This window comes from Marmota monax, unplaced genomic scaffold (assembly GCF_021218885.2).
Source record: "Marmota monax isolate L192 unplaced genomic scaffold, Marmota_monax_Labrador192_F-V1.1 WCK01_AAM20220418_F8-fsc00025, whole genome shotgun sequence".
Lineage (NCBI taxonomy): Eukaryota > Metazoa > Chordata > Mammalia > Rodentia > Sciuridae > Marmota > Marmota monax.
The window spans coordinates 682,944-705,298 of record NW_026691950.1 but is presented as its reverse complement, the minus strand read 5'-3'; the positions used below and the strand labels follow the sequence as shown (position 1 = coordinate 705,298).

Below are 22,355 nucleotides of genomic sequence, written 5' to 3'. Positions count from 1 at the left end.
ACACACTGTCTTGTGTCTTGATCATGTCTGCTTTCCCTTCTGCCCCTGTTTCCCTCCCCCACCTATCCCCTTCCCCTTCTCTGGTAGTTCCCCTTCTGATTGCTTCTTGTCTTGCTGTATGGATTCTAATTTTCAACCTTTGTGACCATGATACTTGGTCCCAGCATAGATACATCCTATACCTTTTTGATTCAACATCCTAATGTCATGGAGAGACAAGGTATGAAATCCTATCAGGATTGCTGGGTCAACAAGAAGCTTCTAAAATAAAGAAGATGAGCAGAAGCCCATGACCATTGGCAATTGACCAAGTGTTAGCCAAAGTTGGAGATACCAGTTACCAAAAGAACAGTTTATGGGTGCCGTGAATCCCATCCTCATGGAATGTTAAAAAAAAAGGCAGTGAACTTGTGGAAATCGAGCCACTTAGATTTATAGCCATAAAAAACTATAGGACTCTTTAAACAGAGATGTCATTTATAGACAATAATACTTAAGAAAAGTATTTTACTCTGTGCATTCAAGCATGAAATAAATATTCAAGGACATTCAGCCCACAAATGCAGAAATGGGGACTCAGAAGATGTTATAAAGCTATTTAGTTGAACCACATACAACGTAAGAAGGGATTGGAGTAATGGGCAGGCACCTCCATTTTTAACAAGAATCACTGTAATATCCAATTTCTATTTCATGAGTCTGTTTCCATGTTCCAGGCAACAGCTGGTCCCACTTTATTGCTATGGGTACAATGAGTTCTAGTAAATCCTGTGTAATAGATGTATTCATATGCTCCATCCTTTTAACAATCTTCTTAATTAGGGTGCTGTCCTTTTAAGTAAAGCATTTATGTAGTTACTTTATTGCATTTGAATACAGTGTTAGCTTCAATAGACTTAATATAATTTTATGGGTTTTTAAAAAATTGTTTTACAATGAAGGGATTTTATTTTATGATTGGTATGGAGTTATTCCCATGGACATTTAAGAGCCATTGATGCAGAGCCTTATGAAATGCTGTCGAAAAGGAAAAATCCTAAAGATGTGGTAGGTGGTGGTGTTTCCGCCATTTATTGGCTTAACTTCTGAGAGCCTCAATTTCCTTATCTGTAAAGTGAGATCGTTATCTTTCTTGCCTACTTCATGGAGCAATTGGGAACATTAGATAAAAAATAATGATCCATAAAAGGGCTTTATAAAGTTCCAAGAGTTCTGTGCATTTCCAGAGTTGTTGTTCTCCATGTGGAAGCTCCTGTCTTCAAGCCACGTAGAAATGTCACTGGAGCATGAGTGTCAGAGGCAATGGGATAGACTTAGCCTTTCGGGATGTATGGATGATGGAGAACAGAGAGAAACTGGGGATTTAGAAAAGATAATGGTCATAAAGGGAGATGAGAGTCCCAGGCATTTTGGAGATGAAGGAAGAAGATCAGGAACAACAGAGGACCTGATGTGGATTAATCAGGGTGTGAGCTGCAGGCACCTGCTGACATTCTGATTACCTAACTCTGTGCCTCCTCTTCATGATACCAACTTCTTGTCCCAGCCGCTGCCCATTCAGCCTTGCCCAAGACTTCAGAAATGAATGCTCTGGAGTGTCCTCTGTAACCTAGAGTGCTAGTGTTCCGTTTATTGGGATCCAATGTCCTAATCTCCTTGTAAACATAGATGAAATAGAACTTGAATAAGACCTGGTTTCAGTTATCCGTGCACAATGCAGTTAGTTATGTCCTCGTTCTTCTTTCTCATTATACATCATAGAGCCAAAGGAATATTCGTTATCTTTAAAATCATGGAGGGAAATCTATTGTGTTGTCCATGATATGTTCAATTAAAAAAAATCAAGTATGTCAAGCCAGTATTTTACCTACTTCTTTTAAGTATATCAAAGTTTCAGGGTATTCTAAAGAATATAGGCTTAAAGGCAGTAGTAGAGTTAAAAAACATTACCATGCTCAGAGTCAGAAAACATAGGTGTGAATCCTACTGTAACCTTAGGTTGGAAAGTTTGAATAAGTTACTCTATTCACTGGGCCTCAGTTTTCCAGGCTCTTAAAATGGGATGGTAGCATCTACTTCATAAGGCAAGGAGCAAATGTGATAATGCAGATGAAGGAGCTTTGTAAAATTAATGTTACTTTATTAATGTTAACTGTTGGTCCCCCTCCAGCACCAGCAGGCACTCAGCCAGTGGCTGGTTTCAGCTGATAGAAAATATGTTTTCACATTATTGCTTAACATTTCCTTCACCTTGCACTGAATGAAAGGAAATCTTTGGTTTTAGCTCTGGACTTCAGCAGGCCAATGTTTCTTTATTAGGTGGTATGGTCATGGAGAAATATCATTATTTATTGGTATCTCATTGACATTAAAAAATCTCAAATATATTATTACCTCAAACACTGACTTAACAGACTTCTTAGCTGCATAGCAAGGAGGTTGGCAGCCATTCTTTCCTTCTTGGCTTCCCTTCCATCCTCTCTAGTTTGAATATTTAATTTAATGGTGGCCATGCCCTTCGTGACTGACCTTGCAATTAAAGATCAAAACACAGAGTCTTACTGCCAATTTCACGTCCATCTAACAGATGTTTGGATATGCAAGCTTTCATATACCCCAATATGATCCTGAGAATCTGCACCAGAGGAAGAGCACAGAAAATCTGGAATAGTCTTTTACCTCCTTGTGAGAGGAGCACCCAAGCACTACAGCAAAACATAAAGGCCAAGTGATTTTCCACATCACAGTCCTGCTGACTCTCAGGACCATCTGCCTGCGTAAATCCAAAGCTGAAGTCAGGGTATTTCCTTTCACCCAGTTCAAGGTGAAGAAAATGTTAAACAATAATGTGAAAACATATTTTCTATCAAATGAAAACTGTCTCTTGAGGGTGGTGGGGGACCAATAGCTGACACCACTTTTTCTTGTCCATGTTTTGAATGAATTGAGAAATAAAATAATGGGTTAAGGCAGGTAGAGAACCAAAACAGCACTTTTATTATTGATAATGCTGACCTGACTGCCAGGCATGGTCACAAACACATAGTCCCAGTCACTCATGACACCAAAGCAGAAGAATCGCTTGAGCTCAAAAGCTTGAAATCAGCTTGGGCAACACAGCAAGACCTCATTTCAAACCAAACAAACACAAACAGAACACCACGATCAACTCCAAGTGCCTTCCTAAGACTTTCTAAGATTTAAGAACAAGCCTTACATGAACCGACAAGCAGACCTCCTATTAGGGACATATCCAGTCACGACTGGGCCTCCCCTGCAGGTTTCTCCCACATATGAGAGCAAGGATGACCTATGTTCTCTGCAGGTGGACTCACTCCAAAGAGAAAAGGCAGAAAAAGGCATTCCACAGTGCATGCCCCCGTCCTCTTTCCCAGTTCATCCTGAGGAAGAACCAGGAGTAGAAAGCTGAGAAAAGCCAAGGATATTTTGCTAGCGGAAGTCCCTCTGCATAGATGGAAACTTTTCTTTCATCTTGAAAGTCAGCTTCTGTAAGAGCAGTTAACTCTGAAAGTCCACAAGAGGCAGCAATTGTGCTTCTCCAGACTGACAACTGATATAGAACATCCATATTTGAAGAATGCTTATATATTGCAAAATATTTGGCTGCCACATGTTTCCTCTCTCTTCTTACAATGCTTTCTCCTCCAGGCTATCTACCCTGCTCATTATAAATCCATCCATCAACCCAAGCCCAGGAAGACAATAGTTGAAGAGCAGTTGGAAAGGGAGGGATTGAGTGATGGCCGGTTTCCAGATCAGAGTCAACACTGCGAAACACTTTGCAAGATGGCATGTATGTTCCTTTCTCTCCCTCAGCGTAGATTATTTCTTAGTGTTCCTGATTCTGCTGGCAGGAATCCTGTTTAATTCAGGAAAACCATATGAAATCCATCTTGGGGGTTGCCAAAATAAATTGTTAATCATATCAGATGTAGCACCAAAAGAGTGTTCCATCACAGTCAATTTTCTGTTTGGTTACTGCTCCCCTTTGCTTCATTCAGGATCTGCCAAGAGGAGAGGAAGCCCATATTACACATCCACATCTTGTTATCTGCCCAAGGAGAGAGAACAGAGGGGGAACGGATTGTGGGGTCAGGATGAGGGGACTCTTAACGCTAACAAAAGATGTTTATTATAGTCCAATTTCAAATATCCCTCTGGGGACATTAAGAGGTTGGAATCCTCAACAGAAAGAGGGTATGAGAATCTCATGGAGATTCATTTGTACAGAGTGGGGATGATCAACAGAATTTGTACCTGCATGTTTCAGTTGGTTTCCTTAGATGCAAAAGACATATAAGATGACTGCAATTGCTTCCATTATCAAGTTCAATTAAATGGAACAAAACTTACTTGTGCATTTAGTTATCTGGATGGTTATACATTTCTCAGTTACAGAAGAAAGATAGAAACATAAATGGTAACCAGGGAAGTAATGAGATTATTATTATTTAAAAATATTTATTTTTTAGTTGTAGTTGGACACGATACCTTTATTTCACTTATTTATTTTTATATGGTGCTGAGGATCAAACCCAGGGTCTCATCCGTGCGAGGCGAGCACTCTACCACTGAGCCACAACTCCAGCCCTGAGATTATTTTTAATTGAACAAAAACCAATAGATAAGCAATAATCCAAATCTGTCCTAAGGCAGATCACATCAACACATATAACCTAATCATAATAGATCCTTGGAAACAGATTAAATTCCTTTGAATTGAATCTGCATCCCCTCCATATTTATACTATTGTACAGGTGTTAAAATGAGCATGCTTGAGGGCTATGCAGATCATGAACAATTGTTACAGTATAGGACTTTTGTATTTCCCTGAACTAGAAACAGACTGACATGATTAAAACAAGTAAGAGACTTTGTCCAGGCCTCAGATACTCAACAAATTCAGCATCCCTTTTGACCTCCATTTAACCAAAGTTCAACTGCTTTGCTATGCTAGAAATACAAGCAGGTCGGTTATGGTGTCTCCACCCACCTACTTCTGGATGTGCATTTTGATTTCAGTCTTAATAAAGAAAGTCCTGCTCACTAAGCTTCATCACCATGACTCACTGAAGCAGCCATGTATGCATGCTGATTTGTTCTGATTTAGATTTCTCATCGCTCTTCTGAATTTGGAAATGCATCCCACCTGAGCAGGGATCATGAATCCAAATCTAAAGTAGAACTACATTATTAGAAAATTTCTGACATCCCACAAAGTCGCCTAAATTTGATGGCATGTTGGAGACACGACACCCATAGATGGTTAGTTGTGGTATGAGGAGGAATTTATTTAGCAAGGCCTAAAGGAAAATGGATCCCACCAAGGCAATGTGGATACCATTTCCAGCCTGAAGCTTCTACACATGAAGTTTTAATCCACAGGTTAGGATTTGGCAATGGTATTTCCTTTCACGTGTTTGTGAAGGAGGCTGATTATGTATGCATGCAGACACACACATGCTGGGGAGAGAAAGCACACCATTTTTTGTGTGTGTGCGTGTGTGTGTGTAGAAGTTGAAATCAAGCTGGCTCTGAAATAGGCGAGTTTTTATTATCTCCAGGTGCTGGACAATCCTCAGCATGTCAGAAATGAAATAAAAATAAAAAATAAAAGCTCCTGTGGGTAATGAAGGAATTTTCAGAGCTGAAATGATTGGACTGTGAGACCTGAAACCTAACTAGTTCATCCTTTTATGAATGGACTGACTGCATGGTAACTATAGGCAGGTCAGGCATGGCTGGAAGAGGTGTTCACTTGGGGTGTGCCCAGAAAGGGTGCATCTTCCCTGCAGCCCTTCCCCTCACTCTCTCCCTGCTTCTGAGTTGCCATGAGTGGACTGATTCGCCTCTATGCCCTTCCGCCATAATGTGCTGCCTCACCTTTGGCCCACAGCAATGGAGTCTGCTAACCACGGAACAAGACCTCTGGAACCATGAGCCCATATAAACTTTTCCTCCTCTAAATTGTTCTTGTTGGGTATTTTGGTCACAGCAACAAAAAGCTGACTAACACATGTATCACATATTGAAAAAAATACTGCTTTTAAAAAAAAATGACATGCTGTACCTATGCTGAATAATTTTCTCATGGACAGTTTTCCATGAGTGTGCCACTGTTATAATGTTCTATTCATTGGATTTTTTTATGTCTTACTAATACTATATTTCAGCAAATAAAAAAAAAAGAATTGGTTCTTTGGAAAAAAAGAGGCATTTCCTGTGGCATCCCCAAGTTTAAGAAGCATATGGTGTAGTGGTTAGAAGCATGGGCTCTGCAGTTCATTTCTTGTCAAACTCTGGTTTAGCCACTCAGCCACATGCCTTTGGAGGCAAGGCGCAGTTCCTCCTCTGTCAGTGGGATAATAAAAGATCCTACCCTAACGTGTCATAGACAACCTAAGGTTGTCATAGACGTTAACAAATTACATGGTTGCGGACACAAAGGAAGCTCTAGATCAGTCCCCATTGTTCTTATTTCCAGAAGCCTTCAGAAGGATTTAACCTTGACTGTGGACGTGATGTTGCTGTCCAATATGTCTCACCACATTTGAAAGTTAAGATGAGAGATTCTTTTCTGTTTCAGGCTCTTAGCAGCTACAGAAGCAAGAAATTGGCTATAAACCCCTGAAAATGGGAGCAAGGACTCTTCTATTTGAAAGTAAGTGATTAATATTTTTGAACCTAGGCCCAGCTCCCCGAATCTCTTAGTTATCACATCAGTTTTCTAGGGCTGACCTAACAAACGGCCACAAATTGGGCTCCTTAAAACAATAGAAATGCATTCTCTTGCAGTTAAGGAGGCTAGAAATCTGAAAGTGAGGTGTTGGCCGGGCCCTGGGTCCTCCAGAGGCTTTGAAGGTGTCTTGAAGGTCCTCTTGCCTCTCCCAGCTTCCAGTGGCTCCAGGCATCCTTGGTGTCCCTTGGCTTGTGGTCTCATCACCCTGAACTCAGCTCTCAGCATTCCCTTCTTCCTTGTGTGTCTCTGTGTCCTCACTGCGGTTATGGCCCCTGCTAAGTCAGTATGACCTCACATTAACTTGAGGAATTACATATGCAAAACCCTGCTTTCAGATAGGTCATAGTTGAAGTCTGGGTGGACATCATTTGAGGAGGGGGTTTTGCCCAACCCACTAGAGTTTTTTATAATCATATTTTCCCAGCTCCCCAACTCTAGCTTCTTCTGGCCACAATTATCATTTACTTACTCATCCTCTGACATTGGCTTCCTCTCTGTCCCTCTTGCTCTTGGATGTGCCTTAAGGCATAGCTCCCTCTGCAAGAGAAAAGCTTCCAAAGTCCAGTTCTTGATGGCTTCACCTCTTGCTTGGCAAAAGCAGAACATCAGTGAATAATTCTTTGCATTGGGGTTATGCTTTGCCGTTTGGAACACTTTTCACTGGAAAGTGCAATATTTTCTCTCAGCAAATACATTTCCAGTTGTACACAGCTGGTTTACAGACTATTTTTAGGAACGCCATCAGCTCCAAGTCATGGCTTGCCTGCATGGTTAATGCAACATCACGCAGGGTTTTAGATTATCATCAGATCCACAGTGGGACTCCAGCCTCAGCATCATCTCTCCACATATTACAGTCTGTTTGAATTTTAAGAAATTAATATCACCAAATATAAAAAGTTTACTTTGGACAAACTAATAAAGTAAATTCCATTTGTTAGACAAGATTCTAACTTACCAGAAATAATTGCATATTACATTTCTTAGTGTGAATTTTTTGAAAATCAGAACCTGGGTCAAGGTCTCAGGTCCAGGTGGTTGGTTAGGGAGGTGATCCCAGCAAACAGGCTTGAGTGAGTACAGAGAATGAGAGGAACCGGCAGAAGGAGAAGCCAGAAGGAGGTTGCATAGTCTGGGTCTAGGTCCCCACAACAGGCAACAGAGGCTGGGTTCTCCAGGACTTTGGAAAAGTGTGGCAATAACCTCTACAAAATTATCCTCCTAAAAGTGGGAGCTGGAGCTTCCTCTAGCTTCCTCCCTGATCCAGTGAGGACTGCTTCTGGGGAACTTAGCTACCTCACAGGCTTTACTCTGTGCCTACCTGGGAAAGATGTTTCAGCAGAATGTTCTCACCATGGGGTGCCGGCAGTACGCCAGACAACCACATGGAACTGTCCCCACAGTTTCTGTCTGCAGAAGTGTGCTGAGACAAGGGGACATGGGCACCAGAGACAGCTGCTACATTAGAATTCCTTTTTTGTATATAGCATCCTCCTTTTAGTCACCATCTGAAATGTAGATGCCCTATGAATGAGGAATGGCATACTGTATATTTCTGTTACAAGTAGTATATAATTGAGGCATTGTGACCTGAACATAATTGGTGGGACATTAAACTAGTTAGCCTGCTTTAGGCTGCAGGTACAAGGAGACCCCTGTCAAGATGGTGTCAAGGGGAGGCTGGAGTTGGCTATGGCACCCTGTGCTGTGAGACACTAACCCCCTTAGCCTGCGGCAGCCAGCTGCAATCCTGGGGCAGGTTGTCTCCTGCTACAAGCCTCTCTTCAGGGCTCCTCATTGGGTGGCCCAAGTGGACACAGTTTCTAGAGGTACACAATGACATGCCGAGTGCAGCCAAAATAGTCTACCACCAGACCTCAACTTCTTTAGGGAAGCTTCTGGAAATGTTTATGTTCTAGGTGCCCCCAAAACATGGTATCTAAGAGCAAGGGAGGTGAGTGAGAGCAATGTAGGGGCTTCAGGAAGGCACAATTCCACCTGGTGACTCTAACATTTTTCTTTGTATTAGATACTTCTGCCCATTTGTAGCTGCTATTACCATTTAGTGGTATTCAAGCTAGCTGTAGGGTGCTTATTTTAACAGTGTATCTATAAATTAAAACTTTGCATTGTTTTGAAATATTTGATAGGAAAAATTACATTAGATGAGAGATCCATTTGAATTCATACAAGAAATTTCAGCATTAAATTGTTAACAAGAGAAAATGAGCTGTTGAACTTGTCAAATATAATTTCAACTATGATATTCTTAAATAGTTTTTAAAAGGTTTTAAAATTTTTTTTATTCCCGACTTTTTCATAGTTTCTCATCAACAGCCAAGTATTTGAAGATATCATTGTTACAAATTTCGAACAGTAATTTCATGTAGCCTTTTTAAGCATAAATCTCTGATTTTAAAATGTTATGTTCACAAAAGCAAGATCACATTCCTTGTGGTGATTTTGAGATATTTTTATTTAGAATGTACATAAATTCATATTTTATGTATTTCCTCACAATTTGCATTTGATTTTCCACACGTTCTTTATACAGTATGAGCTCTCATGAAGCTCCTATGCCATTATGACATGCGAACACCATCATACAAATATTATCTATGAGTGCTGCCATGTCACAGAAAGAAAGTGAGAACCACTGAAACAGCAATGGATCATCCTATATTAGAAGTTTAGGTAGTTCTTGAGCTGCACAGTGCCTGAGCTGATTAATTTACTCAATGATATGGAGTGCCCACAGTCTTCCTATTTTTGACTCTGCCTTCCTCTGCCCTTCTGCTTTTGTCTTCTGTGTGTCCCTCCTGGTTGCAGGATGACTTAGCAGGTCACACCTCATATCCTCATGCAACAATATCCAAAGTTCAGAGGACAGAATGTTATCTTTTTCAGCCCACTATAGGGACAAAGAAGGACTTCATAAAAGATTCCAAGCAAACTGTCCACTGTGACTCAATAGCCAGAATGTACCCGTGGGCCTTCCCAGTAAGGGAAGCACCAATCAAATCAGTCAACTTGCTTCACTGTAGACCTCAGAAATTGATTCCTGATGACAAAACAGGAAAGGATTTTCTATAACATATGGCAGATAACCAACTGAGCAGTCTTAGCTAAAAGGAGGACCTGCCGGTGTGCATCTCATGATGTGGTGCAATACAAGTGCCTAATGCCTCCCAGGAAGCATTCTTGCAGAACCATGGTTTTGAACTTGAACCTCAGCAAGTGTCCAGATCTAACTATCAGTTTAAGGAAATCCCAGGGATAGAGGAACTAATTAAACAACACCATGGGAAAAAATTCTCCAAACCCAGGATATAGTACATTCTATGGAGCAAATGACATGGATTTTTCCAACAAATAAATGACATGAAAAAAGAAGAAGGGAGAGATTTATTATAGTAAGCGAGACTCTGGAGACTAAAAATTAAGTGTAAAAATTCGAACTTTTTGAATCAATCCAGCCAATTATAAAAAAGCTGTATTTAAGAAATCCAGGGAAATGCAAATGTGGGCTGAATATTAGATAATATTAAAAACAATTGGATGCTATTAATTACTGTGTTTCAAAGTGGCATGTAAAGTATTTATTGGTGAAATGGCATGATGCCTGGTATTTGCTTTAAAACATTCTAAGGAAACAAGTGGTGGGAGGTGTTAGGTAAAACAAGATTATTAACAGAACCATTGATAATTGTCAAAAGCTGGGGAAAAGCACCTGGGGCTCATTTCATGGTACTCTCCACTTTAGTGTAGCTTTCAAACTTTGTATAATATAATATAAAAAGTGAAACAAATGCTGGATAGCTCACAGTATTTTGGAGAGTACTCAAGAACTAGGGTCTCTGAGGAAGGGTAGGGAGCTGTGGGAAAGGAATCGCCCAACAACACAGCTTCCAAAATACACCCCAGAACTGGTTTGATGAAGAGATAGCCCCACTGGCTCTCTATTCCACTGAGCACCAGAGAAAACTGCTGTTCCTGACCCATGCCTACTCTGCACCAGGCACTTGTCTTTGAAATCACAAAGAAACTGGTACTTGCAGCTGAAAGCCACACATAACTATTCCTTTGAGCCAGCAAAAAACTGGAAACTCCACACAGAGCCCATTTTCTTATTTTTCACATCTTGCTCACATGTATTTGATGGGTGGAGACTATACTGTGATCTAGCTGCAAGGGAGTCTGAGACTTGGCACTCGGACTTATCTATTAGCAAGGCAAAATTTAGGATACTAGCATTAGCATGTCCCAATCCCCCACCCCCCCAATATAAAAAGGTCATTCAAAAGATGATGGGCAGCCATGCTCATGACAGCTATCTACTGTCTTATTAGGTTGAGATTCACCCCTTGGTCCAGAAAGGACTGAGTTTTCCCTGAAACACATGAACACCGCATACCTGATTAACATAAGGTTCTGATGTCAAGGGAGAAAAAGGTCAGGGGTACTGTGGGCAGTCAGGGGTGGCTATTGGATAGGTAACCCATAGCATATATCACAGGTGTCAATGTATCAGCATGATGCATCCCAACAAGCCCTGGTCAGGAGATTTGCTAGTTATATAGCCTTGGTTTGCTGCTTAACGTCACAGACCAAATAAGAGAGATGGTTTAAAACACTGGCCGTCTTCCTTTCTTTCTTTCCGTGCAAAGGTAGCATAATTATTTGTTCCCCGAATAGGGACTTATTTGAGTAGCCACTGTCTTCCTCCCTTTCTCCCTCCTTCCTTTCCTTCCTTCTTTCTTTCTCAGCAGAACATGCATTTCACTTTAGTTAACTTTAAATAAAACCATGATCTTCAAACAGATCCCCAGGCAAACTATTATGATAGAAGTTGAATGGGTCAGAGCCCTGGGAAGTGGAGACCCTCAGCTCCCCACACTTCCTCAGAGGAACCTTAGGGAGCTCCATAGATTTTAAAATATTGCCGGACTAGGTAATATTTTAGTTATTTCCTCCAAGTTCCTTCCAAGTATGTTATTATTCAGTTACTCCCTTTGGACCAATTTACATTCAATGCTTTGTTTTATATTAATAGAGCAAATTGTTCTTTGAAATAGAGTATAATAAACTAGGGGTCAGAATAGCTCAATTTTATGCTTCCTGACACTCTTTCCTGTGTTGACTCATTCGTCTGCCCTGTGTCTTGTTTTTTCAAGCAGTAAGATATCCAGGTCCCCAGACTGTCAGAGTGTGGACCACATCCATGCTCTGTCCAGGCCCTCAGAGTGCAAACACCTTGGGGAAGAAGCTCCATTTTGTGCAATTTCCTTCTTCACGTCTGTCAGCCTCCCAGAAAGCTCTGCTCAGAGAAGGTGCTCAGAAAATGTAGGCTAATTCACAATAGCCAAGCTATGGAACCAACCTACAAGCCCATCAACAGATGAATGAATGAATGAATGAATGAATGAATGAAGAAATTGTCGTGTATCATTCAGCTATAAAGAAGAATCATTTTATGACATTTGCTGGTAAATGGATGGATCTGGAGACTATCGTGCTAAGTGAAATAAGCCAATTCCCAAAACCCAAAGGTTGAATGTCCTCTCTGATATGTGGATGTTAACCCACAAAAAAGAGAGTGAGGAGATTAGAAGTTCAATGGATTGGACAAAAGGGAATGAAGGAAAGCGAGGGACAGGAATAGGAAAGACAGTAGAATGAACCTGACATAACTTTCCCGTGTACATGTAAGAACACACAAGAGTGTAATCTCAACATTGTATACACCCACAAGACTGGGATCTAATTAGAATAAGATGTATTCCATGTTTGTATAAATATATCAAAATAGATTCTACTGTCATATGTAACTAAAAGAACAAATAAAAAATAAAATGTTGGCTGATTATGTAGTAATATATGAACACATTTGTAATGTTCTGAGAAGCTTATGTCCTCCTAATTGTCACCACTACTTGTATGGACAAAGACTGACTGGGCAGTGGGTTCCGCCTGGCCACAAGGACAGAGGTGAGAGCCCATGGGAGGCCACCGATGCACAGAAGCATTTTAAACACTCCAGAGGGAGGCAAGCAAGCAAAACCACTACCCTTACCATCTCTCCCACCTTCTACTTTATCCCTGAGGAAACTGACTTTTAAAGTCTTTCACCTGTTTATCCAGATGATGTTTTTACTCCTCCCATCTTCCATGAACAACCCAGCATTGGTCTAGTTACAGTCAGTACAAAATAACATGGATGGATGAGATTCAAAGAAGGCTCTTCATTGCCAGTGTTGACATGGCAAGCATTTTTCTTACAAGAATCTGACCTGTCAGAAGACATTATGATGCTATGATGTCTCTTTGATGGTTCTGCCTATCATAAAAAAGGGAGTGAAGGTTAGAAAAAAACTACTTAGCATTCTCAAAGGGTAGCCCTTTCAAATACAATTAGTTTCACATAGAATTCATCTGTTCCTGCATTAGCTAAAAGACAAAGTGGCCCATCTCTCCTCTGCCTTTCAAATCACATTGTGTATTTTAGCTGAACTGCACTCTTCTCTTATAAATTATATAATTAGAAGGCAATAAATTTAAAGATCTAAGAGGAGCAGCATAAAGAAAGTGTCAAACAATGACTTACTCTAATTAATAATCATTTATGTCTCTCATTTGGTAAAGTGCTTTGCAAATGTAACCACCTTTTAGTTTAAATCATATTCCTATTGAGAGAAGAATATGATTTCGTTTGTGAGAATGCCTTTAATCAACCTGGAGCTATTTAGAACTGGAAGAGTTCCCCTCTCAAAATTATATGCTATGGAGAGTTAGTTTGTTACACACTTTAACATCTAATTTCATAGAAGTTGTTTTTTTTGCTTATTTCTAATCAGTAAAAAATTAAATAGGGAGGAAAAACCACTCACCAGGTGTACATGTACATACACACTTATTAAAACTACTATAATATTTAAAGTTATCTAATATCAGCACTATTTTTAAGTCATATCTTTACTAGTGACTTGACTTCTATGATTTATTTTTTTAAGTAACGAACTTCTCTAATTAGAACCAGCCACACAATTATTGAGTTCCAACTATGGAAAATTTCTGAAGGTATTGCCACTTATATATCTACCTTTGCTAAAGATCTGGCCAAAATTTTTGTGCACATTTAATTGTATTATTTATCTTATACTTGAGTTGAAAAAGTTCTTTATGAATTTTGGATGCAAGTCCTTTGTCATATATATGTGTGAATATATTCCTGGTATCTGTGCCATTTCTATTCAGTTTTAAAGATAGCTTTGATGAGCAAAAGTTTAATTTTTTTTCCAGTTTTTCTAACATAACTTGTTGAAAATAATTTCCTTATTGTTTGGCGTCTTTTTCAAAAATCAGATGACCTTATAAGAGTTGGTCTATTTCTTGGATCTCTATTCTTTTCCATAAATTTATTTGTACCAATATCACACTATCTTAATTACTGTTAGTTAGCTTTCTGTTACTGCAACAAATACTTGAGAAAACCAACTTATGAAGAAAGAAGGTTTATTTTGGCTCACTGTTTTAGAGGTTTTAGTCCATAATTGACTGAAGCTTTTAGCCTTTTGGCTGGGGAATAAAAAATCAGGGTAGAGCATGTGGGAGAATCAAAAACCATTTACCTCAGGGTCAAGACACAAACAAAAGAAAGAGGAAGAGACCAGGGGCCCACAATTTCTTTCAAGAACACACCTGCAATGACCTAACACTTTCCTGCACCATGGGAGGGGGAATAAGTCTTTAACACATGGGCCTTGGGGGACATTCCAAATTAAACTATAGCAATTAATTATTTTTAAAAAATCTGGAAGTCAGATACTTAAAGTTCTCTAACTTTGCTCTTTTTCAAAGGTGCTTTTAATATACTAGTTTTTAAAAATTTCCTTGTTTTAGAAGTAGTTTGTCCATTTTTGCAAAACTCCTTGTAGGATTATGATTAGAAGTGAATTGCATCAATTGATCAGCTTGGGACATTTAATATCTTAACATGGGTATCATACTAATATCATAAACATGGCATGTCTCTGCTTATTCAGACCTTTAGTTATATTCAAGATCTTCTTTTTAGTTATTCATTGCAAGTTGTACTTTTTTTTTTTTACTAAATTTATTCCTAAGAGTATGTCAAGTGTGTTTTTAGAAATTACTGGGAATGAAATTTTTAATATTTAATTTTTAATTGTGTTTTTTTTTAAATAAACACATGATCTTTATATACTGGTTAAAAAAAACCCTCTAACTTTGCTAAATTCTAAATTCTTTTTATTGGCTCTAGCAGTTGTTGATTAGTTGTTTTGTGAAGGTGATTGTGAACATTCAAGTTATCTGCTAATATCATCAATTTTACTTTTTCCTTTCTGGTCCTTAGGTCTTCTATTTCATTTCATTGCCTTAGTATACTGCCCTCAGCCTCCAGTAATATGTGGATTCATTTTTAAGACCAAACATCCTTGCACTGTTGCTGATGTTAGGAGATAGTTCTTAATACTTCAACATCAGGTATGAGACTCCATATAGGTTATTGTGTAAGTGCCTTTATCTGGTTAAGGAAGTTCCCTTCTGCTGTGGTTTGGATCTGGGGTGTTGCCAGAATACTCCTGTGTGAATGCAGGAATGTTCAAGGGTGAAATGATTGGGTCCTGAAAGCCATATTTTACTCTAAACTAGAATGGACTGACTGGGTGTTATCTGTAGGCAGGAGGGGCTGGCTGGAGGAGGGGGGTCTAGGGTCATGACCTGGAGGGTGCATCTGTCCCATGGCCCCACCCCTCTCTCTTGGCTTCCTGGCTGCCATGAATGTGCTCCTCTACCATACCCTTCTGCCATGATGGGCTGCTTCATCTTGGGTCCAGAGCAATAATGTCAATCATACAGAGACAGATACCTCTAAAACCATAAGCCCCAAATAATTTTTTCTTCCTCTTGTTGACTATTTTGGTTAAGTAATGAAAAGCTGACTAAAATGCCTTCTATTTATCACTAATTTTCTCAGAGTTGCATTTTTCATGAATGAATGTGACTTTTATCAGATGTTTTCTTCTGCATCTATTGATGAATTTTTCTCCTTTACTTCGATGAATTACATTGATTTAAAAGATCAAAACCACCTTTGAGCCCTAGGATGAACTCAACTTGATCATAATTTATTATTATTTGTATATTGCTGAATTAACTCTGCCAGTATGTTATTGGTCAGTAATTTCATTTTATTTCTGGTGGTTTTCTTTTTAAATCAGGATATGCTGGTCTCATAAAACAAGTTCTTATACTTTAATCTAAGATTGGTGTGATTTCTACCTTAAACATTTAATAAGAATTCATCAATAAAACTATCTGGGCCTGGATTTTCTTTTGTGTACAGATTTCAAATAAAAATTCAACTTCTTTAATATAAACAAGGCTATTGAAATTTTCTATCTTATCTTTTGTCAGTTTAGGAAAGTTGTATTTCTTAAGAAGAGTTTTTTATTCTAATTCATCAAATTTGTTGCTAAATTTTCTCTGAAATAATCTTTTTTATTCTTTTCATGTCCATCAGCTCTCTATTGGGATTCCCTGTTTGGTTCCTGATATTCATAATTTGTGTTCTTTCTTGTATTCTTGACCACTTTGTCTACAGTTTTATCGATCATAGGAGGCTGAGAAGATAGATGATGCCTAAATCATAGAGTGTTAGCTTACAGGTGGGCTAAGGACTGACATGGACTGCTTCCTAGAACATTCTACCAGAAGGTCCTATATTGAAACATTTGTCAACTGTAAAATCATTCAGTTGCTTCATTATTTCACAAAACATGCCCATTTACTTTTGATAGATAAAAACACATAATACATATATTATGTGATTTTTAAAAAATCAATTTGGCCAAAATCTATCAGTATAACATGAGGATTAGGAGAATATCCTAATAGGAAAAAGCCTTGTCTCTGGAAATCAGATGGACTGTGTTCAAATCCTCGCTATAGTGCCTGCTAGTTGGGGATTAAATAATTAACCATTTTTTCCCAAGCATCTAATGTTAGGATTAAATACAATAATATATTTAAAATATTAAATGCTATTATTGACTCAATGTGTTCAAAGTACTAGTCTGGTCAGATTTAATCTTAGCTGACAAAGTTTGGCATATTTGTCGGTTAGAGTCTTGGGAGTCTTTACTTCCTGACCTAAACTCTGTAAAATGCTTCTTTCTCAGCATTATTTTCACAGTATTGTAGTTGTACATTATAAATTACCTCCAGAGAAACTTTGGACACCAAACAGGGTGTGTCCCATGTTGAGTGAAGTGATTTCTGCCCTATTTTCATTCGCATGGCTCCTCTGGTGCTCTGTGGGGGTGAAGGAGCACCTTCATCACAACTTTTCCCATATGTTCTTGAGAATTATCTAACCACGACCAAAAAAGAAGAGGAAAAAAAAAAAAACATTAAAGTATAACCCCAAGCAAACAGGAAACTGCCTTTTTCTTTTGGGAACTTAGTCAAAAGCCAACTTTTGTGGTTTATGTGAAGGTTCCTCCCACAAAGTTCAGAAATTCGTGTTACATTTTCAGTCTCTTATTTTCCTCTTTTTTTCTAGGCTACCTGCAAAGATACCATCTCTTCTCTTACCTTGTAGAAAGTCACTGTGGAGATAACTGCACAGATTTTTTTTTAAATGTTCTTTTTTCTTCTTCTTTCAAAACATTTTTTTTTTTGGTTTGTTTTAATTTTGAGATGCAGATAATCCCATAGAAACACCAGACAGCTTCATTAGCTTCAGGCAACTATAAATAATTTCTCCGTCCACAACCAAATACAGGTCCCTGGCACATTATTTATATAGCCTATTAATCATTATTCAGTCAAGAGGAAAGTCAAACAATGGACAAGCCTCGACAGAAGATGTGTCTTTTGTGGAGAGAGACTTTTGTTATATGTATGTCACTACTCATATTTTGAAGCCACCATGCTTTAGGATGAAACTGTTTAGCTCTGCTTCAAATTCATGGTTTTTTTTGTTTGTTTGTTTTGTTTTGTTTTTTTTTTTACTTTAAAGAAGTGACATAGCTGGGTAATTTTATTTGGGAAAAATGAAACCTTAATAAGTACGTGCATCTCCTTGTTTTCTTCATTATGAGTTATTTCCCCATCTTTAAAAGTATATACTCATGTATGTTTTCATATGGCTGTAATGTGTGTGTGTGTGTGTGTGCGCGCGCGCGCGCTCTCTCTCACTTGCCACTACTTTCTTTTTTTTTTTTAGCTTTTTATTTTTTTTTATTTTATTTTTTTTTAATTTTTTATTGTTGGTTGTTCAAAACATTACATAGTTCTTGATATATCCTATTTCACACTTTGATTCAAGTGGGTTATGAACTCCCATTTTTACCCCATATACAGATTGCAGAATCACATCAGTTACACATCCATTGATTTACATATTGCCATACTAGTGTCTGTTGTGTTCTGCTGCCTTTCCTATCCTCTACTATCCCCCCTCCCCTCCCCTCCCCTCCCCTCTTCTCTCTCTACCCCCTCTACTGTCATTCATTTCTCCCCCTTGTATTATGAAGTCAAACAACAACAAGTGCTGGCGAGGATGTGGGGAAAAGGGTACACTTGTACATTGCTGGTGGGACTGCAGATTGGTGCAGCCAATTTGGAAAGCAGTATGGAGATTTCTTGGAAAGCTGGGAATGGAGCCACCATTTGACCCAGCTATTCCCCTTCTTGGTCTATTCCCTAAAGACCTAAAAAGAGCATGCTACAGGGACACTGCTACATCGATGTTCATAGCAGCACAATTCACAATAGCAAGACTGTGGAACCAACCTAGATGCCCTTCAATAGACGAATGGATTAAAAAAATGTGGCATTTAGCCACTACTTTCTATACACATTTCCAAATAATGATATGGACTCTATGTCTGCTGTTACATTCTCTCACATTAAGATGAATTTTGTGTGCTAATGTAGTCTCCTATTATCGAGAATTTGTTTTTCATTTGCTACCTACTCTAATACATATTGAGCAAATAAAGATTTCACTATCTAAATTACCTTCCTCTCTTTTAAGATTATTTATTTTTATCATATTATGAATAATCTGTATATAACATTAAAACTTTCTTTTGGGATGTAAATCAAAAGGAAAGTTTTACTCTGATATAATTCTTCATAAATAAATTTCACTTGGAATAGTCAAGTAGTGATTATTTTCCCTAACCCCTCTCCTTGTTTTTATTTTCAACCTAAGAGGCATTTCAGAGTCAGACTCAAAACAAGAACTTTAGAAGTAACTTTTTCAATCAATATTTCTTGTACACTAACTACACACTGGGTATTACATGAATCCAAGCCCCTTGCCTTGTACAAACTAGGAAAGTGAGTCCTCTGACAGAAACTCTCAGAGGGAAATGCAAAGGCTCTGGGCTTTCATTTGAACATGACTTTTATGATTATTTCAAAGGTTTTACCTGTAATCATTACTTAGAATTATCATATTACATTGCCCCAATAGTTTTATAAGAGAGGAAAAAATTGCTTTTATTTTGCTTTGTTTTATAATGAGGTAGGAAAACCGAGGACTTATACAAAGTCACTCTGTTAACCCTTGGCCAACCCATGATAAGAACTCATTTTAGTGACTTTTTTCCTCAATTCTATCCTCAAAACTACACAAGGGTTTAGTACTAGAAAGGTAAACTAATTCATAGATGTGGGAAGGCAACTTATGTGCTCTTTCTTAGAGTTGGTTTATAAACTCAATCCTCCCCATGTAGGGTAATATTGTTTTTAAATATCCTACCACTAAAGACATTATTTCTTACTTAATAAGTGGGCAAAGGATGAAATTTAAAAATTTCAAAAAATATTTATTGGCTACCTCCTTTTTGTCAATCACCATTGAGAACTTTAGGAATTAAGCAATAAGCAAAAGAGATGCAGCCCCTGCTCCAGCAGCTAATATGTATGTAATTAACATATTCAGCCTTGTTAATGATCAAATATATACATTAAGAACCAGGTGTGGGACTCATACCTGTACTCCCTATAACTTAGGAGTCTGAGGCAGGAGGATTAGATTGCAAATTTGAGCAAGACACTGTCTCAAAATGAAAAATAAAAACAAAACAAAATGGTGGCTGGGGATATAGCTCAATGGTAGAGAAACCCTCGGCTCAATCCCCAGCACTACACATGCACAAAGAAAAACAACAATTGTGTACTTTTTTAAAATCTCAAATCAGTTCTTTAAAACAGAAAGAGAAAATGCTGAAGGACCACAAGCATTGTGAAACTGATATTGTCATACACTACAAGAGGAACTGTGATATTAGAACCCCCTTCTGGGAAAGAAATTTTGCAATATATATAGAGAGAGAGATTTAGAAAGGTTTATACTCTGTGATTCCAAAGTCTAATTCTGGGAACATTTCCTTTATCCACAAACATGTTCATGTCAAAGGTTTTTGTTTTGTTTTGTTTCTGGTACCAGGGGCACTTAACCACTGGCCACATCCCCAGCCCTATTTTATATTTTATTTAGAGATAGGGTCTCACTAAGTTGCTTAGGGCCTTGCTAAGTTACTGAGCTGGCTTTGAACTTGCTGTCCTCCTGCCTCACCCTCTGGAGCTGCTGGGGTTACAGGCGTGTGCCACCAGGCCTGGCCATGTCAGAGTTCTTTATAGTAGTTTTTTAAAAGACATAGAGTGATAATAGGAATAATGAAGAAAAATATGAGGTGTCTATGCAATAAACTAAAACATAGGCTTTCCAAAATGATATTTATAAATAGCTTTTTCAGGCAAAAGAAAAAAAAAGCCTCCATAAAATGGTTGTTATGATCTGGAAAGAAAAATACCAAAAATAATAATGAAATTATGGATGGTTTATTTTTATCCTTCCATTATGTTTTTTGGTACTTTCTAGATTTTTACAGCAAGATTTTTTTTTACTTTTAAAATCAGAAGAAAACGTTAGCCTCCCCCCACCACAAAGCATGTGTTAGCTACAGATTATTTGTTTTCATGGATACAAAACACAGAGATGCCAAGGGAAAGGAAGGAGTGCCAGGGGATACATGAAAAACTTGTTTTATTTTTCTCAATTGTCATCTTACATTTAACTCTGAATTGTTCCTTTTATCTCTTTTATTTGTGCCCAATTTATATATTACTTATATACTATTTAATTCTTTCCTGAAAAGCATCACAAAAATTAATGTTAGATTAAAAATTTGCCCTACAGACTGGTTAGAGTCCAGTAAGGTATTTGTATCTATATATTCCTATTCAAATATCTTTGGATATCTGGAATTGTTCTCTCACTTAGCAAACTTACCGCATCCATTATCCCAAAACCAGGGAAGATGGAAAAGAATTCTGGCAAAGGGCTAGAGAAAACCTGTTAGAAAAACAAGAAGGAATTTTCTAATTTGGCCTTGCCCTTCCAGAACTTTTCCACACCATGTTTGTGAGTTTGTGCATCTCTGTGCTCACAGTGGCAAGGTCAACCCAAGAGTTAAACATGGCCAGGTTTGGAGAATGCTGGGAGGAGTCTGTGAGATGAGGGTGAGCAGTGAGGGTGTGATGGGGGTGAGCAGTGCGGGTGTGATGCTGAACAGCTGTTCTCAGGACCTTGAAAGACTTCAGATGACCTTTCCCTCCTCTATGTCAGTCACTTCTGCTTGTCTCACTGCTATATGCTGTGTGGCTGTTAAGATTACTGATTTAAATGGAATGTTACCATGGAATGGCCCTTGGCTACTGATGGAACTACCGATTTGAAGCTGATCTGTTATCGTTTGGATGTGAGGTGTCCCTCAAAAGCTCATGTGTGAACCAATGCAAGAACATTCAGAAGTGAAATGATTGGGTTATGAGAGTCATAATCATGAATTAATCCCCTAATACAATTAACTGGGTGATAACTGAAGAAGAGTAGGGTGTGGCTGGGGGAGGTGGGTCCCTGGAGCATATATTTTGTATCTGGTGAGTGGAGTTTCTCTGCTTTCTGATCATCACGTGAGTTCCTTCCCTCCACCACTATGGTGTTCTGCCTCATTTTGAGCCCTGAGGAATGGAATCTATTGTCTATGGACTGAAACCACTGAAACTGTGAGCCCCCAAATAAACTATTCCTCCTCTATAATTGTTCTGGTAAGGTCATTTAGTCGCAGCAGTGAAAAAACTGACTAAAATAGAAATTGGTACCAGAAGTGGGGCTGTTACTATGACTAACCTGACTATGTGGTTCAGAAGCTTTTGGAACTTTTTGGAATTGGTGGGAGGAATTTTGAAATTCTTAGCAGTACAAGCTGGAAATGCTTTAGATTATAAACAGAGATTAATGGCAGATTCTAATGGGAACTCAGAAGACTGGAATACCAATAGGACCATGGATAGTAAAGACAGGGCTCAAGAGGGTTCAGAAAAGGAGGACTCTATTGGAATATTATGTTCTGGCTGAGGCACTATCTACATTTTGCCTGTGTCCTGAGACTTTCTGTGAGTCTGATTTTAAAAGCAGAGAACTTCTTAATCTGGCAGAAGAAATTTCTAGGCAGCATAGGACTCAGGTGGTGACATGAATAGTGCTGGCAT

The 22,355-nt window shown here is 38.5% G+C and overlaps 1 long non-coding RNA gene across 5 annotated transcripts in view; it reads left to right on the top strand.

The window, feature by feature from the left end:
- LOC124094712 (uncharacterized) overlaps window positions 1-12,624 on the top strand; it is a 110,624-nt gene extending 98,000 nt beyond the window's left edge. For 4 of the 5 annotated variants that reach the window (XR_006852335.2, XR_006852327.2, XR_006852321.2 and 1 more), the window contains 3 exons: window positions 3,670-3,814; window positions 6,609-6,683; window positions 11,936-12,624. This is a non-coding gene — a long non-coding RNA (uncharacterized LOC124094712). The remainder of the gene's footprint in view (window positions 1-3,669; window positions 3,815-6,608; window positions 6,684-11,935) is intronic. The other variant, XR_009226908.1, reaches the window with a different exon arrangement.
- The last annotated feature ends 9,731 nt before the right edge of the window (window positions 12,625-22,355 follow it).